This window comes from Macaca nemestrina, chromosome 9, assembly GCF_043159975.1.
Source record: "Macaca nemestrina isolate mMacNem1 chromosome 9, mMacNem.hap1, whole genome shotgun sequence".
Taxonomy (NCBI): Eukaryota; Metazoa; Chordata; class Mammalia; order Primates; family Cercopithecidae; genus Macaca; species Macaca nemestrina.
The window spans coordinates 134,711,244-134,730,212 of record NC_092133.1 but is presented as its reverse complement, the minus strand read 5'-3'; the positions used below and the strand labels follow the sequence as shown (position 1 = coordinate 134,730,212).

Below are 18,969 nucleotides of genomic sequence, written 5' to 3'. Positions count from 1 at the left end.
ATAACTTCCTGTGGCTAAAAACCCTCATTTGTTTTATTTCCACTCTTTTAATTCTATATCTTCCTTGTACTTTTTTCCCTTGCAAGAAAAGAAGGTTTAATTGCTGAGGCAGTATTAACCCTCTTTTTCTAGACTATGAGGCTTTAATTACTTTTAGCAGAAAGCTGAAAGAAGGGTCTCTTTCTGAGAACTCTGATGGTAAAACTTATTGGAAATAACATAGAGGGGATCCTCTATGTTCTCACTATCTACACAGGGAGATAGTATTTCCCATGGAAAAACCAGTTTCAGGGTATCTAAACCTGAAGTATCAACAATACATTTCTATGAAGTCTTGAAATCACCGACACTTTAATTTCTGCATAACTGAGCAAAGTATTCTTTGCTTGTTGACTTTGGGAGCAAACAAACAAACAAAAGAACAACCCAGCATAGAGTTGAGATGGAAATTAGTGAAGGTTGGGTTTTAAATCACATACTCAACTCCATTTATCAGTAGAACCCTTTTGAACTGGCAGAGTTAGTTTCTTTAGCTTCTCCAGTTTTTACTTTCAACTCCATTGTCTACCTCTTAGGAATTTCATTTCACTAGTACTCCCAATGAGAGTGCCAGTTATTAAAGACAAGTTCATATCAGTCCATTCCTTTACTGTTTGTTACCTCCTGGAAAGTTTATTCATTTCAGCATATAGGAGTGAGTGCCTATGATAGGCTAGGTAATAGAAATATAAATAGGTATATTATGCTTCCTCAAAGACTACAGACAAATAAGTTAGTCAGCATCCAAACAGATATAAACTAGTAGTGTTGAGAGGATATTTAAGTGTGTGATGTGATGACTCTGAAGAGATACATATCCAACTGCGGCATGGTGGGAGAAAATTTGAAGATAAGTTTTGAGCTGAAACTTGATGTATGGATAAAAGGGTGGTGATAAAGATGGTGTGGGAAAAATAGCCTAAAGAAAAAAGGATATTATGAACAAACATAGGCAAAACTATAAAAACATGAAAGATGTAGCTGGGAAACTATGTGTGGTTGATTTTTGCTAGAGAGCAAATGGCAGGCAGGAAATGGAAGGAGATAAAGTTAGAGATAGAGATATAAGCACTAGCTAGTCTATGAGGGTTTTTATGCCATACGAAGAATCATAGGCAGACTCTTAAAGGTTCTGGGGCACCCTCCAAAGTGATGAGTAGATGGTTAAAAGATGTGTTTAAGAGTGTGTTCTCTGGTGGCAAGTGAAGGGGGTAATTTGAGGATTAGGGACAGACTGACAGTGAAGAGACACCGGGTAAGAAGCTATTGTAAGATTCCAGTCAAAAAGGGCAAAAGCCTAAAAAGGGTGATGATAGTGAATCTATAAACAAAGGGAATTGATTCCAGTAACACTAATAAGATAAAACTGCAGAATGTGATGATATAATGAGTATCCCTTAAGTTCCCAGCTCTGGATAGACACTGAGAATAGAATAGTGAATGTCACAGAAAGTCCCGTGTCTTGTACTTTCTGGTGTGATATAAAAATTTCCCAGGCCAGGGTTTTGTACATAGCAGAGCAACTCTCTCAATGTGATCTATTGAAAGTTGCTCCTTGACACAAGGGTTTGAAATAAAGAAAAAATAATTATAATAAGCAAATTAGTAAATAAATTAACAAGAAAATTATATATATATATATAGTGTTATGAAAGAAATTAAAAGGGGAGTATTACTATGAATGAACATAAAAAATATTGAAAGTGGGTTAAAATTATCCCTTTCTCTAGTACTCAAACTGCAATCCATGTGTCTACTTCTGCTTTTGTTGCCTGTGCTTTTGAGATCTTCTCCAAAAAAATCTTTGCCCAGACCTATGTCATGAAGCATTTCCCCCAGATTTTCTTCTAGTAGTTTCATTGTGTCTCATCTTACATTTATATCTTTAATCCATTTCAAATCGATTTTTGCACATGGTGAAAGATAAGAGTATAGCTGTATTCTTCTGTGGATATCCAGTTTGTCCAGCACCATTTATTAAGGAGACTGTCCTTCCCCCAATGTGTGTTCTTCGTATCTTTGTAAAAGATCAGTTATCTCTAGGTGTGTGAATTTATTTCTGTGTTCTTTATTCTGTTCCATTGGTCTATGTGTCTATATGTATGCCTATACCACACTGTTTTTGTTAATATAGCTTTGTAATATAATTTGAAATCAGGCAGTATAAAGCCAACAGTTTTATTCTTTCTGCTCAAATCTTATTTAGCTATTTGGGTTATTTAGTGTTTCTAAACAATTTTAGGATAATTGTTTCTATTTCTGTGAAGAAAATGTTGTTTGAAGATTGGTATAGCCTTCAACCTGTGAACTCATTTATTAGTTTAGATCTAGAAAGTTAGGGGGTTTTGTCTTTAAATAATCTTTATATTTTTACCTCTCTTTGGGTGCATGCGGTCTATTATTTAAGTAGATCCTTCAAACAGATCTGGTTTAAAGTCTTTCCAAATATATTTATTCTTTTTAGTTATTAGGGCACATTTTCTGAGCATTTGATTCCAGTGAAACACCCTAAAAATTTCCTCTTTTGTGATGTATATATGTTATAATGGTTCATATATATGGCACGATATATGTTATATGTTATATGATATATATTATATGATAATATGTAGGATTCAAAGATGATTCTTCATGGAAGTCCACCTCATGTGTCTTTCAGTATAGTAGTTTTTATTTTTTAATTTATCATTCATGGCACTAGGAAATTTATCAGTCTCTCACCAGTTCTTCTATTAATTGATCAATCTGAGATGTACTTACATATGATATGAATTTAGATCCCATGTCTCCTATGGGAGCAGCTTGGATTTCCCACTTTTCAAGAGTGGCTCATTTTTTACCCAGGGCTGCAAGTAGATCATCAGTTTCTTTGCAGTTTCCCCAGATGAAAATAGTTATTTAGTTCCTGTTGTAGAGACAGATCAACCCTTTGTGTCCCCGCTTCATGCATGTATTTCAGTTGTAGATGCCCACATTCTTAGGACCTGAAATCCTGACTACTATTTCTGAGGGTTGTAGAATTTCATGCTCCATACAATATAAGGAGTTAGACTTGGAAAGTAAATGCACAGGAAATGACCACATAGGAATTGGAAAGAATGAGATCTATAGAAATAGTTAAAGGTGAGGCAAATGAAGCAGAAATATTTTTCTAACAAACTTTCACCTAGAGGAGGAACAGCATTCATATGTATAACGTTATCCATCAACTAAATATATGATATTATATCATCTTTTCTGTGATGGTTACTTGTGGGGAAGCAAAACAGATGGGGTGAATCATATTAATAGAAAAATTCGTGTTTCCGTTTATAATGACATACTAGAGGCATGATGCTCTCCTGTTGCCTAGGAATTCACTTCTCTTCTTCAATAATAAGGTTGGCAGGAAATTTGCCTCCTTTGTAAGGATCCTGCCTCTCCAACCACAGTTTGTTCACCTGGTGAGTTGGCACCTAAACTGATCTGCCCCTGGAAGCCATTTAGAGAGGACTAGAGAATGGGAAACCACTAAGGGATTGGGGTGAGGGCGGGTGCTCCACATGTAAAGATTCCATCTTCAAGATGAATTTTTCAGGCCCTTCTGCCCCAGCTCAGGTTACATGAATTATTGATGAAACACTCAGCCAAACTTTTCCCAAATTCCAAATCCACAAATCATGTGCAAAATCACTATTTTAAGCTACTAAGATTTGGGGTAGTCTGTTGCACCACTATGGATAACTGGACTACTTAACATGAAAAGCACCTTTATGAAAAAGCTATTTAAGACTCATAGACATACTGGCTTGCGGATATACATTTTTTGACTCAAAACTAGAGTATCAATCAAGATGACAGAACCTAAGCACCAAAAAGTTCTACTAAGTGACAAATGAAGACATGTCTCATTTCATTATGGACTGACAAGTATCCGAAATTCTAAGAATATCACACCTGAATGCTGAATTCAGTTTGAGGCATCTAAGCCCCAGACACATTGGAAGAAGTTCAGAGAAGAAAATCCCAAGTCTGACCCACACCTATCCCAATTAAGAAATGTTGGGTTTTTGTTTTGTTTTAAAAAAGTAGAAACCTAACAACAACAGTCTACCCCACACAAAACCACAGTGATTAAAGAAGGAAGGTCTGGCAAGAGATGAAAGACAAAGCATGTAACTAGCTACATGAAAATGTACCTTAGGGTTAGCAACTGGTAACTACAGGGAAGGTATGATCTCATGCTACAAATATTTGAAAGTCATTTTACACTGTCAATAGAACAACATTTTATGAGGTGTTACTAATACAGTAAAACTTTTTTAAAATTTCTTTTTTTTCTAAGTCTACATTAACAAACTTGAACTGAAAATTATTGTGAACAATAATTTTACCTTTCTTGTCTGTAGCTATTATTGCAACTAGGAAGCACCATTATTTAGCACCAATAAAAAGATCAAAGAAAATAATTTCAATGGCATTTGTAGGTTAATCATATTTTAAACATGTATATTTTTAAAAATTGTATAAGCACATTATATATTAGCATGTACTTAACATGCTTGCATGTTGCATTCCTTTATTTTTTATTGATGTCCATTTTTCTAATTTTGATAAACTGTACAGCCTATAATTTAGTGAGGTGACAGCATGAAAACACATTTTACACAGGTATACCTGGATTGCATCTTTAAAAACTGAAATGACAGTCATCTTTATACTTCTTATTTTTCAATTACTATATATTAAACGTCCACTGTGGGTAAGGCTCTGTGCTAGGATTTAGTGATACAAAGTGAGTGCGAAATAGTTCTGGCCTTTGATCAGCTTCCATTCTAGTAGAGAAGAAAACACTTCACAGCAATCATTGATTTTATGGTCTAAGCGCTCTGATAGAAATACGGGTAAAGGACAAAGGAGACTGAAGGAGCAGGACTCAAGCCTCTGAGGGGATCTTCTAGTTGGAGCTTGAACAATAATAGTATGTCAAAATAAAGACGCAAAATACCATATGACATATCTCAGTCGAGGTGCTATATGTGAAAAATGTTTTAGACAATGTGAAATTGTAAATAAGTATGAACTATATTTCTAGGTAACCGGGATGTCAGCAAAGAGACCTAGCTTTTTAAAATTTCAGCTGAATTGGCACAGATTTCCCATGAATGCCCAGTTCCTTACTTACTACTTAAAGGAGTTGGGTTTCTGCTGTTTACTCTCCTGAGATTTGGGGGAAGCCTGAGAAGATGCATATTTCCTCTTGTGCATCAAACTTAAGGCTACTCTTGAAGACATTCATTTTAAGGATCAACATGCCTGTGTTGTGAATGCCGATTTTCTATAGAAGGCTGTGCCTATAGAATGAAATACAGTCCATTTTCCTCATTGTTTACACACACATGCACACACACACCCCATGCATATAACGTATTTGTGGGTGTGGCAGATTTTTAACGATAGTTGAAGGATAGAAAGTCTTACTTATGTCACAATAACACTAATAAACTGATTATTTCTCCATTCCCTGCTTTTTACTTAGACTAATTTTTCCACAGGCCCTAGCCTCTGTCAATTTTGTTCATCTCCATGTTTCTACTGACTAGACTGCTGCCCCATGTGAACTTGATATTAAAAAAAAAAAATCCCTCTTTTTAAACCATGCAGACCAATTCCGTCCATCCCCGAAATTCACCTCTGCCTGGATCTTTACACACCCAGACACTGGTTCATTCACTAAAGTGCTGTCCACTTTATCTGCCTGTATCTTTACACAACCAGACATGGGTCTTTGCTAAAGTGCTGTCCACCTACTTCAGTCTTGAATCTCTCTGCTTCTTTAAACAGCCTCTGTAAGAAGTTAGAAATAGATTTGCTGATTTAGAGCCATCTTCCTAAGAACCTAGTAACTAGTCAGTTTTGGAGTTAAGTAGCATTTCTTTTTTTTTCTGTGAGTCCGAGACAGGGGTTATGTTTGAGTGTTTTTTTTTTTTTTTTTTTTTGACAGAATATTGCTCTCTCACTCAGGCTGGAGTGCAGTGGCACAATCTCGGCTCACTGCAACCTCCACCTCCCGGGTTCAAGCGATTCTCCTGCCTCAGCCTCCCAAGTAGCTGGGACTACAGCACCCGCCACCATGCCTGGCTAATTCTTTGTATTTTTAGTACAGACGAAGTTTCACTATGTTGGCCAGGCTGGTCTCGAACTCCTGAGCTCGTGATCCCCCACTTTAGCCTCCCAAAGTGCTGGGATTACAGGTGTGAGCCACCGCACCTGGCCTCTGAAATGTTTACTGTGATGTTTCATTGGAATCAAAACCCAATGGGGAAGGGGAAAGTGGGAGGAGTTGCTGACCTGACAACTTTAGACCAGTGGTTCTCATATGGGGGCAATTTTGTCACCCTAGGGGACACTTGATAAGGATGGAGACATTTTTGATTATCATGACCAAGATGGGGGTGGGGAGTTGCTACTGGCATCTAGTGAGTAGAAGACAGGAATTATGCTAAACACACTATATAACCCATAGGATGGCCACCTACAACAAAGAGTTGCCCACCCCTAAACACCAATCTTACCAAACTTGAGAAACTCTGGCTTATTTGACACTCAGGAGAGCAGCAACCCCCAAACCTGGGACAATCATCCCTTCATTGAAGAGGGAAGGAGGCAGCACATCTCCCTATATTTCTCCGTAGTAGCTGTGTGCAGCGGTATGGAGGACACATACTTCACGGTACTTTCCTGTGTTGCTTAGGATGAAGAAAAATGCATGCATACCTGGTGGTCAATTTCCCCAGGAGCATGGCTAACTCTATGATCTAGTATTTATAGAGTTATAAATGGTAGATGAGATGCTCTATCTACACCATTAAGCCTTATTCTTATGCCAACTATTCTCAAACTTGATAACTCAACAAATAAGATTTCCATCTGTGGCCGATTCAATAATAAATCAGACGAAAACACTTAACATTGACTTTATGCAATTGAAAGCAAAATAAGGATTTTTTCTGACATATAAAGCTACAGAATGTCAGAGATAGAAGGGACCCCAGCAGTCACCTAGTCCAATTTCACATGCAGTTGCACACGTATCCATGTATCACAATCCCTCCAACCAATGATATCCTTAACTACCTGAGTGAAATGCAACTTGCTGTCTCAAGTGAGAATTCATTCTAATTTAACACATATTTGTTTTTTCCCCATTATATGAAGCCTCAAACTTCAAACTTCCTTCTTACAACTTCTTCCCACTACTCATAATTACATCTTATGGACAATTGTTTTCTATTTGAATAATGCTCAGAGCTATTTTGTTTCCATATAGACTATTATTTATTCTCTATCAATAAAATATTTTCCAAATGAAATTCATCCTTTTTCCTGCAACCTGTGTATTACCTAAAGCATGGATTTGAGTCTGCTCAAGTTCCTGGATACCATGAAGGTAAGATCATGTATTTGCATTCCTCAATATTTTTTTGTCTTTCATTTTACAAAACAATTTTGACTTATTGTTAAGAAAAAAAATCTAAAGTGGTGTTTTCTCTGATGACAAATATTGTACATTGGCAATCCAATGAAACTTCTTCATTGCATAAATATTATAATAAATTAATGCTCTACATCATTTAAGGAAAAATAGTTAATTACTGTTTGCATTTATTTGTATAGTGTCTATATCAAGAAAATAATGTCCCCCAAATAAAGAGTCAAGAAAAATAATGGGAATTTTGTTTTTCTCATTATTTTCATTAGGACAGTTTTAAAATTGTCCCTGAATATGTTAGTTATTTCTCTGATATTTTAAATAGTTGAAGTCCAAAGTGCACAGATGATATTTGAACATAATGAGGTTTTTCTTTCTGGAATGTAGTCCTTGTTATAAAAATATGAATGATAGTAGCAATGAATAGGATATGTTAATAATTATTCATAATGGTTCATTCTAAGTTTAATAATTAACATAAAATTGCACAAAGAAACATTTGATCATGTGTAATATGTATATTGTAAAATGACATTGCATAATCAGTCTAGAGGAAGTTAATGAGTGCCCATTTGAAATCCCTACTCATTTATGTTTATGCTTATTAGTATATAATAATTAATAAAATAGTTGGTGATAAGAAAATGGAGTATGTAAATAGTTCTCCATATGTAAGCCCCAATGATGATATTTTCTTTGGAAAAATCATTCTTATATGTCACATTTTTAAGAGGCCAAGTTTAGTATATCCATTTCAGACACCAGAATTAACTTTATGGCATAGATTCAGGACTCTAATTTTCTATTAAAAGAAATAAACACATTTCTCCTCTTTGTGTTTAGGAGAGTACTAACAATAATGTATCATGGGTTTAAAGAGAGAAATCCTTTCTGCTACCACTCTCTAGGTTTTATTAATTTGGTATCTGATTTGCTATAATTCTTACTTGCAGAAAATAAAACTAATGTTCATTTTCAATGCAAATATTTAAAAGAATAGACATAGGAAGTTTTATGACACAGGATAGGCCAGCTGTCACTAACAACAACCCCCAAACCTTGGCGGATTCATATAATAGGGTTCTAGTTCTGACTAAAGAGACAGTGTAATGCAGGTTTGCTGTAGAGAGGGAAGCCATCTCCTCTGGCTTTGAAGTATTCGATTTTATGCCGTGTGGATGACCACACAGCCAATTGTGGAGGTTAGGACAGGAAATAGCATGCACATCTTTCTCCCGCATTCCACTGAACAGAGCTCAGTCACTTAACCTAGGAAAGCACCAAAATGGCTCGCCACACTCTCAAGAAGAAAAGAAAACGAGATTTGGTGACCAACTTTGTTCTCTGCCACAGACTGATTTGGGATAATTACTTCCCTTACTTCTTTTTTGCTCTAATTTCATGATCTAACTCTCTATTCCACACAGTATCTCTGGCAATGAACTTTATTACCAGCATGGCTTCTCCTGATGTCCTAACACCCATTCAGTTTACAAGGAGAACAGGGAACAAAGAGGACCATTCAGGATGATGTGGGGCCACCTCGAAGCATCGGCGTGGCCTGAGGGTCTTCAGGAAACTACCTTTCTCCCTCCACATCTCTCTCCTGCTGCTGACTCACGTGACTGCTGGAAGCACATTCACCACCACTGCGCAAGCCCACATACCCGCATACAACCCTCACCCAATGCTGGAGAGAAAGCACTCCGGGAGGAGAATTCTGTCTCACCCCTTCACATCATCTCACTCTTCAACCTCTTCCCACCGATATCTTTCACTCCAGCTACTACTTTTCCTCTTTACATTTTGTTTTAAGTTCAGGAATACAAGAGCAGGTTTGTTACACAGGTAAATATGTGTCATGTGGGTTTCTTGTAGAGATTATTTCATCATCCAGGTAATAAACCTAGTACCCATTCGTTATTTTTCCTGAATCTCTCCCTCCTCCCACCCTCCACCCTCTGAAAGGCCCCAGTGTGGGCTGTTCCCTTCCATGTTTCCTTGTGTTCTCATCATTTAGCTCCCACTTATGAGTGAGTACATGCAGTATTTGCTTTTTTGTTCCTGTGTGAGTTTATTAAGGATAATGGCCTCCAGCTCCATCCATGTCCCTGCGAAGATGTTATCTTGTTCTTTTTTATGATCGCGTAGTATTCCATGGTGTATATGTACTACATTTTCTTGACTCCTACAATCTATTCTTCCTACAACAGCAAGAGTAATCGTTTGAAATTATACATAAGACTTCATCACTATTTTGTTCAAAATTCTTAGGATTTTTCCCAATACTTTTAGGATAGGGCTCATTAGCTTTATCATTGACTGCAAGGCCCTGTGTCCTCTGAACTTGCATACCTATCCAAGTTTATCTCCAACACTCTCCCACTGGATTACCCTGCTCTGTCTACAAAGTCTTTTCTGTTCTTTGAGCAAATAAAATTTATTCTTACCTGAGGGTCTTGCATCCGCACTCAGACCTTACTTGGTTTTAGTTTTCAGAAAGGCCACCAAGGACCATCCTATTTAAAACAGTCCTCATGGTTAGATCTTATCTCTGTCACCTTTTCCTCATGAATTTTCACCATAGAACTTATGATTACCTGGATTGCAGAACAGATTCCCTTGTTTGCTGTAGTCCCAGCTACTCAGGAGGCTGTTCTCCCTTCACTCATCAGCCTCCGTTGATCAGACCTCCTGTGAGTACCACCCTGCTTCTCTGGCAGTGCACCTGCTCTTTTTAAAACTAGCATACAAATCACTTTGTGTATGGAGGATGCACGAGCTAAACTTTTTATCTTAGGTTACCTGATAACACAGACAGTAACTGAGACAGAAGGAGAGGAAATGGCATTGCTGGAAGAGGAGGAAATTGATACAGTGCTTAGTCAGAACTGACTGAAATTCAAAAGAGAAAGTAAGAGAGTGGTAACTGGTAAGAGGAGGGGGTGCATACATTCTCATTCAACTTGCCAATCTGAAAGTCTCCAAAAGAAATGAATGGCAGACCAAATGATATGAAACAAACAAAATGTGGCTCATTAGGATGTCTTGTCCACATTGGCTAATTATAATATAATCTTTGTTAAACTAAAATAAAAGAATGCTGAATGTGTATTTTCAATACTCAAGAACTTTGCCCCAACAGAACATGTGAAATAACAGCCCCCCGCATCGGCAAAAATATTTTGGCTGAAAAGCGGTTAATTGTCTTTAAATATGCATCCAGTGTCTTTATTCTGGCTCCTATATTAGAACCTAAGGCAAAGATCAAAGTGTTGATGCTCTTTGGAAAGTCCACGCCCCGGTTGGTAAAGGTGAGGAGAAAAGGAGAAGTGAAGGAATTAAAGATCGGGGCATTGTTTTGCAATTCACTACTGTGATGGCAGCTTCTTTCCCATAAGCCTTAAAGAGACCCAAGCAGTCACTCAGAAGCAAGTTGACTCGTCAAGCCGGGCTTTCTGGAAGGTTTACAAGGAGGAACCACATCACAGAGCATCTCATGAAAGGGTACAGGGGGAAAATTTACTGACCCAATGTCTTCTAGGCATCTGTTTCCCATCGGTGAAATCCTCCCTACGGAGAGCAAACTGGTTCATACCTTCAGATAGTGTCTTTCAGCCCCTTGGCAGCTTCCCGGGCTACTAAATATCACACCGTCTGGTGGGACATTTCACCCAAGTCTGGAAATGAAAAAGAACAATCAACATGGAAACACTGTTGACCACGAAAGAGAAGAGGCAGTCCAGGGAAAATGACAAGGTCCACAATGTTTGTACCTCACCCAATGTCCATTCATACTACTCATGTCCACTTACGGTCTCCCACTGTGTCAGGTCACTGGGGAAGTAGCACGAGGTGGGCCCACAGACCTGTATCATGACCTCAAACCAGAATTGCATTTATCACTTGATCTTTACCCCCATTCTAACTGGTAAACCATAGTAGCCTTTCAAATCTCCAAGTATCAAGTCATCTAGAATCCCATACCTAACATCCTTTTGATAATCTGCATATTTTTTCATTCTCCAGTAAACAGTTGCCTTGGCAAAGAGCTCCATGATTCTTTAGAGGAACAATTGGGATATTTATTGCATATATTTGCTAGGAAATTGCAGGACCACTGCTCTAGGTAGCCCAGCTTCCCTGTCCATCAATGTGTCATGGGTATCCGGCACAGCTTATCTATGGAAACTGGGCAAGCAGTCATGAAGACATCCGTTCCAATAGCTGCCATTAGTCCTCTGCTAAACTGCTGTTGATTCTTTTTTTATTAAATAAGTCATGCACCCTAGTCAGTTGTCCATCTATCTCACTACCATGGGAATACCACAATCTGTTAACTGTGACCACATTTTGTTGTGGGTTAAAACCTTGTTTGGCACTCTGGTTCCACCGTCCATTGTGGTGAGTATATCTGTCTTGGTGCTGATGATTAAATGCTCACACTTGCAGCTATTCAGGAATCTCAACTTCCCTAGAAATAATAGGGAAGCCTGGTCAAAGGAGGCATTCGATGCTAAAGACCTCGTCCTGGAGAGGATGGTCACTACCATGCTAGTAAACACTCTTGTCCCCACCCCTGCTCCACTAGTACATTACTTATTCTCTAAGTGAAGAGAAGATTCTTCATCCACTCCTGGGGAAGTTGGACATTTGTGGATTTTTGAACTATACACAAAAAGCCATGATACCAGTCTCCTCTGCCAGAATTTCTGACTGCCTATTTAACATTTTGCCAAGGAATTTTTTTTTTTTTTTTTTTTTTTTGCGTTTCCACTTTGGAAGGTTTTGACCATCACAGAGTCTAGGTTCCTAGGAGCAAACTCAGCAGATTAAGAGGACCAATTCCTGTCATCATTTCCAAAATATTAAATTCTGACTCATGAGATTCTGGATATAGTCCATCTCCCTTTCCAATCTCACAGTCAAGATTCAGACTTACATCTCCTTTCCACTGTCTCATCACTCTTTGTCAGCTGCTGCCATTACCTTTCAGGTATAGGCTATTTCTTCATGGAGCTTTGACTTCCCTTCCAAGGCTAAGCTGAGATATCACTTTGGTTATGCCCTTTGGACAACATGGGGAGACAGGAGCATATCCTAAGGGATTAAATGTCTTATTGTAAGACCTCTACCTCCTTAAGGTCCCATTCCTTCCCCTCCAGGAGTGGGGAAGAAGGTGCTGAATTATGTCCTGTGACAATAGCCAGGGGCTAAAATTTGAAAAATTTCTATTGTCCAGTTTATCCACCCATTGCCCCTATCCCAGATCTCAGTGTCCCAGTCTTTGACCCTGAAAGGCCTAACTTTGTCGTCGAAAAACTTCCAAGGCTGCTAATCTACTGTCCTCTAGCTTTCTGGTCAGGTAATAATTTGGATAGCAACTTGTCTGGCTCTTTTACTCTCATATTTACAAGGACTCTACTCTTGTCACAAATAATTCCCCACCATCGCAATCCATTTAAATAATTATTATGATGTCACTTAATGCAGTTTTTCATTGTTGTTGTTTCCCAAGAGCTAGTTAATCCAACTCCAAAGCCCCATCCTGAGGCAGAAATTGTGTTGACCCAGGCCCTCTAGAAAATCGAACTTGAGACAAAGATTAAATTTACTGGAAAGTTCAAGCACCAGGCTCTGGGAATGAGGAAGAACAAAATGTAAGGGAGTCAGGAAAGAGGCAGGCAAGGGAATTGGAGAAGGTGCACAAATACTGTAATGCCAATGCTTTTCAAAGTGAATGATGAAATATTGAAATATTTTGTCACTTGTAATACAGTTTCTGTGGTTATCGTCTCATAATCTGAACCAATGTAGTTTTATTTTGGGTGTATCATTTTCATTGCACTATTTATACAGTATGAACAAAGTACCTATTTACACATGACAGCAGTAGATAGCACATATTTAGGAATAAAATATCTAGTATGTGAAACAATTATCTCTTCCAGGTCATCCAAATTAGCAGCAGCAGTAGTTTATATAAGTACCAGAATAAAGGCATTTAAACACGTCAAATGGTGCAGCAGGATACCTCTATGTTAATAATTAACTCACATGATACATCTAAATTATGAAATCAATAAGACAGGTAATTTTTAGCTGCTCTTGTCATCTTAAATACTTATCTCAAATGTCCTTTCTTTTGAAACTTGCCCCGGGTAGAGCTGGTCACTTCCATCTATATTCATTTACTGCCTTCCACATCATTTTCAATATCTCACGTATTTCTTTCTAACCTGATGATCGGGGATGTCATTTTTCACCTGCTCTTCCGCCTAAAACAGTAACTTGTACATGCAATGTTTTGATAAGCTGATGAATGAAAAAATGGCATTTCTATTTTCAAGTGCTTCAAGCTTTTCAGTACTTCTCTTTATGCCTTTTTCAATAATAATGCCCTCAGCTATTCCTGCAGACGTTCTGGGTCCTTATTCTGTATTCTGTCAAAATGCTCCCTTGAGAAAAGAGCTGAAACTTAGTTTACTAAAATGTAAATGAGTTAAAACAGTTTAAAAATAACACATACATAAGAAATGTGGACTTCTCAAATTGAAATCTCTTACCATATCAGATACTTTGAAACATGAAAATAATTATTTACTATAAAAAGAAAAGAAACATTAGTTTTGAAAGTGTAGATATGTGTGGTTTGTGTGTGTGTGTGTGTATGTGTGTGCATGCATGCGCATGCGTGTGTATATGGATGATATTAGCTTTTCTCTAAACTACAGAATTAGAATGTTTCATGAAATTAATGGAAGGAGTATCCTAGAAAGAATAAAAGGAGGGCTGGATAAATTAAAGATTTTATCTTCAATCAAACTGGAGTAATTGCCTAAATTAACTTGTCTTAAAAAGACACGTGCTGAGACATTGCAAAATAAAGAAAAGATAAAAGGAAATTAGAGAATGTAATATGGCATATAAACAGCAATAGTTAGAAATAACAGGAAGACAGAGAATCCCACTGTGAAGGGGAGACAAGGTTTGCATGCATGTACGTGACTAAATACACCATTTCATTACGGGAAAAGGAGGCTTGGCATCTTTCAACGATATATAAACAAAAATCATGCCTTCAATTTTTCCCCCTATATAGATCCTATATAGACAAAGAAACATATGTAAATTAAAGGTAAAAATATATGAATATAAGAAGTGTTCGCTCTTATTGCCTTTGCCTAACCAAATTGCCAAAAGATTAAAAATGGCTCATGCTAAACAGATTTATTAGTAAACAGTTCAAAGTTCTTGCAGGTTTCAAGCTTTACCTGATGGTTTTGGCACTCTTATTTAAAAAAAAAAAATAGTTTTGATTACAGAATTGTTATTACCATTTAGTTCAGAAAAGAAAGCAGTATTTGGGTGAAATTGAAGTGGTGTTTTTGAATCACATATGATAGATTAGGCAATTGAGTTATATTTTTATATCTGCTTATCTCACTAAAGAATCTAACAAAACTGAATGAACATGGGGAAGGCAGTAAATAGAATTATGTTTCCTAATGCTACCTCTTTAAAGAGATTCCACATTTGCCTTCAATTTGGATTAGTCCATGATCCTAACATCATGTCTAATGTCTGCCCCCCTGAGCAAAGCAAGAAAGGAGAAGTAAAATATTCACCATTGTATTATGCATTACCACATATTCTTTCTGATGGGTAAATTCAATGTATCTCTTTGTATTATAATGATTATTGGCCGAAAATAAATGAAAGTGTCTAGGTTTCAAAGACATGCTAAATTTCACACACCTCAAAATTCAAAGAACCAAAGCCACTTGGGTCATCCTTTCAAGTAAAAATAGTTGTAATGAATTTAAATGCTAAATGGAGAAAAATGATAACCAAGATTTATGTTGATCTATAGAATCAATTGAACATCTCGTCCTTATCTGGTAAGTGGCCAGCTTAATGATCATACTTCTTCCCTGCCCTTTTTCTGATGCTTCTTATCCAGGGACATGTTCCTTCCTGGCAGTTTTCCCAAGAATCCTATCATCCCCGTATATTTCCCTTGTGCAGGTATTACAATGGCAGCTTCAGAAGACAATGACTCAGCTTTGCAGCCTAATGCTTTTGCGACCTGAATAATGAGAATTTCAGTTAAAGGTGGTATCATGGCATTATGGTAAGAAAGCTAACATGGTACTTTTGTTTAGGGTTGGCCTCCCAAAAGAACACATATGAATTGAGTTATTGTTATGACGATATGAAATATCCCAGCTTTCTAGTAGAACATAATTAAGTGTAGCTTCTAGAGTTCATACAGTCATCGTCTGCCAGGTTCTTATGATGAATAATGGATTACAAAGTCTTATGGGGAGAGTAGAAATTTGAATGGATCACAACAACAAAAAAATGCAGTCAAAGATATCACGCCCATTATTGCTACTCTGGAGGCAGCAGCGTTAGTGTCGGCTAGGGCAGGACTTCAGTGATCGCATAAGAACTCCGCAAACACTCCCAATGCTGTTATTTAGGATATACCACAAGGCAATGTCCTCACAGTTTTTCAATTTTCTAAACTTATTTTTTTGCATCGTACCTGTTAATGACTTGTTGGCAACCATAATGGAGTCTCCAACCTATTTCATATTCAATTTTGAATAATTTATTTACATTCTTCTTGACCTACTTTTGCCATCACTTGATAGCTGAGCAGTAGCAAGGATGTTATCTTTTTCTCCTTTAAAGGAAAGAGCTGGCCGGGCGCGGTGGCTCACGCCTGTAATCCCAGCACTTTGGGAGGCCGAGGCGGGCGGATCACAAGGTCAGGAGATCGAGACCACGGTGAAACCCCGTCTCTACTAAAAATACAAAAAATTAGCCGGGCGCGGTTGTGGGCGCCTGTAGTCCCAGCTACTCGGGAGGCTGAGGCAGGAGAATGGCGTGAACCCGGGAGGCAGAGCTTGCAGTGAGCCGAGATCGCGCCACTGCACTCCAGCCTGGGCGACAGAGCGAGACTCCGTCTCAAAAAAAAAAAATAAAAATAAAAATAAATAAAGGAAAGAGCTACATTCCAGTAGTTTACACAACTCTGGCTTAGAATATTGTTATGGGTTTTGATTGAAAGGAGGGTTGAATTTGTTGTTGTTGTTTCTGTTGTTGTTGTTGTTGTTGTTGTTGTTGTTGCAACAGAATCTCTATCTATTGCCCAGGCTGGAGTGCAGTGATGTGATCTCAGCTCATTGCAACCTTTGCCTTCCAGGTTCAAGTGATTTTTGTGCCTCAGCCTCCCGAGTAGCTGGGATTACAGGCACATGTCACCATACCTGGCTATTTTGTGTATTTTTAGTAGAGATGGGGTTTCGCCATGATGCCCAGGCTGGTCTCAAACTCCTGACCTCAAGCAATCCACCCGCCTCGGCCTCCCAAAGTGCTGGGATAACAGGCCTAAGCCACTGCACCCAGCCAGAATATTTTTAAAATAGATACAGATTCAAGTAGTGCGTAACCTTTCTCTTTCAGTGGGAATGGAATATAGTCTTGTCTAGTCTCTTGTATGTTGATTAAATTTTATACTATGAACTAACTATGTGAGGACGATTATAAATGCAATCCAAGTGTTACAGTACCTAGAGTGTGAACAGGGTAGTACAGGCAGCGGCAAGTCATCGTGGAGTGTATTAGTTCGTTCTCACGCTTCTGAAAAGATATAACCAAGACTGGGTAACTCATGAAGAGGTTTAATTGGCCCACAGATCCGCATGGCTGGGGAGACCTCAGTGAATTTACGATCATGGTGGAAGGGGAAGCAGGCACATCTTACATGGTGGCAGGTGTGAGAGAGTGAGCAAGAGCGGGGAAAACTGACTTATAAAACCATCAGATCTCATGAAAATTCATTCACTATCACCAGAACAGCATGGGGGAAACCGCCCCCATGATCCAATCACTTCCCTCCTTTGACACATGGGGATTACAATTCAAGCTGAGATTTGAGTGGGGACACAGAGTCAAACCGTATCATGGAAAAGCAAGCAGTACATTTGGATGTTGAATGATCATTAGGCTCTAGATAGGTAGAGATGTGGATGGATAGAGAAAACAATGTGACCTTAGAGATGGGGATGAGCATGTTCTTTTCTGGGCATGATTATAGTTCAATAATAGTTGACATTATTTTCTTTTGTACTGTAATGGAAAGTCAAAAAGTTTCCAAGAGGCTAGATCTTAGAATTCTCTCCTGGTCTGCTGAGGACAGTAACCACTGTGAAAGAGAGAGGAATCATCTCCATGCAACATCCTGATGATTTTCTACTTTATTAGGAAAAAGAGGCTTGAACCTTTGAATGTGTATATGATTATTTTGCAATGTGATGATAACGAAATAACTAAAATGCATTATTTGCTAAATGCTTTATATGAATCTTTACCGCTAACATCTGGAGTAAGTACTGTTTTAAACTTCGTTTAAGGATGAGTAAAAAAACAAGCAAAGCAAAAAAAGGGAGTAGTAATTTTTTCATGCAACACAATGCCAAGTATCAGGCCTGATGCAAAGACCATCTCTCCTAACTATTAAACATTCTACCTCAAATGTGAAAGATGACAATTTTACAGGACAAAATTCTGTACACTGAATCAAATTTCCCATTAACTTACGTTATACCTTAAATCATATAGTCCAAGGATGTCAAAAATGTGTGATTGCAATAGAAGTCTGGTACGAAAAGCAATGAATGAAGGCAAAGAGCAGTGGAAGATGATTTCTTCACAAGTGTGCCTTATTGGAAAATTGCTGATTCAAATAACAGCAATCACGAGTCCAGAATAGTGACTTTTTCACTCAGTCTCCATGTATGTTTACACCAGTGTTTGCCATTTGTGTGTAGACATTTTTATCACCTCTCCTCCTAAAGAGGAAAGACACACAATAAAACAATACCAGACAGGGTGCGGCAGCTCACCCCTGTAATCCCAGCACTTTGGGAGGCTGAGGCAGGCGGATCACCTGAGGTCAGGAGTTTGAGACCAGCCTGGCCAACATGATGAAACCTCGTCTCTACTAAAAACACAAAAAAGTAGCTGGGCATGGTGGCACGCGCCTGTAATCCCAGCTACTCAGGAGGCTGAGGCAGGAGAATCGCGTGAACCCAGGAGGCGGAAGTTGCAGTGAGCTGAGATTGTGTCACTGCACTCCAGTCTGGGCAACAGACTGCTCCAAATAAACAAACCAACAAAGAAAAACAATGCCAGAGCCCCATACCCAGAGGCACTGATTTTTTTTTTGGCATGGGGTGTGGTCTGGCTATTCGTGTTTTTTAACCTTTCCAAGAGACACAAATGGGCAGTCAGTATTGGAAACCAATGATACATATTTTTACCGATTAGCATAAAGGGAAGGCAATGTTTTTGCTGTACTGAATTTTCTAAGGAGGAGGAGAGATGGGAAATGAGGAAAAAGTCAGATTATTTCTTTTTCCTGACCTTTAGTTTCTTCCCAAGCCCTG

At 38.3% G+C, this 18,969-nt stretch overlaps 1 long non-coding RNA gene across 3 annotated transcripts in view; it reads right to left on the bottom strand.

Moving 5' to 3' along the window:
- Positions 1-10,580: 10,580 nt before the first annotated feature.
- Positions 10,581-18,969, bottom strand: part of LOC105494334 (uncharacterized) — a 636,433-nt gene continuing 628,044 nt past the window's right edge. For 2 of the 3 annotated variants that reach the window (XR_011608282.1, XR_011608284.1), the window contains one exon: positions 10,581-11,190. This is a non-coding gene — a long non-coding RNA (uncharacterized lncRNA). The remainder of the gene's footprint in view (positions 11,191-18,969) is intronic. The other variant, XR_011608283.1, reaches the window with a different exon arrangement.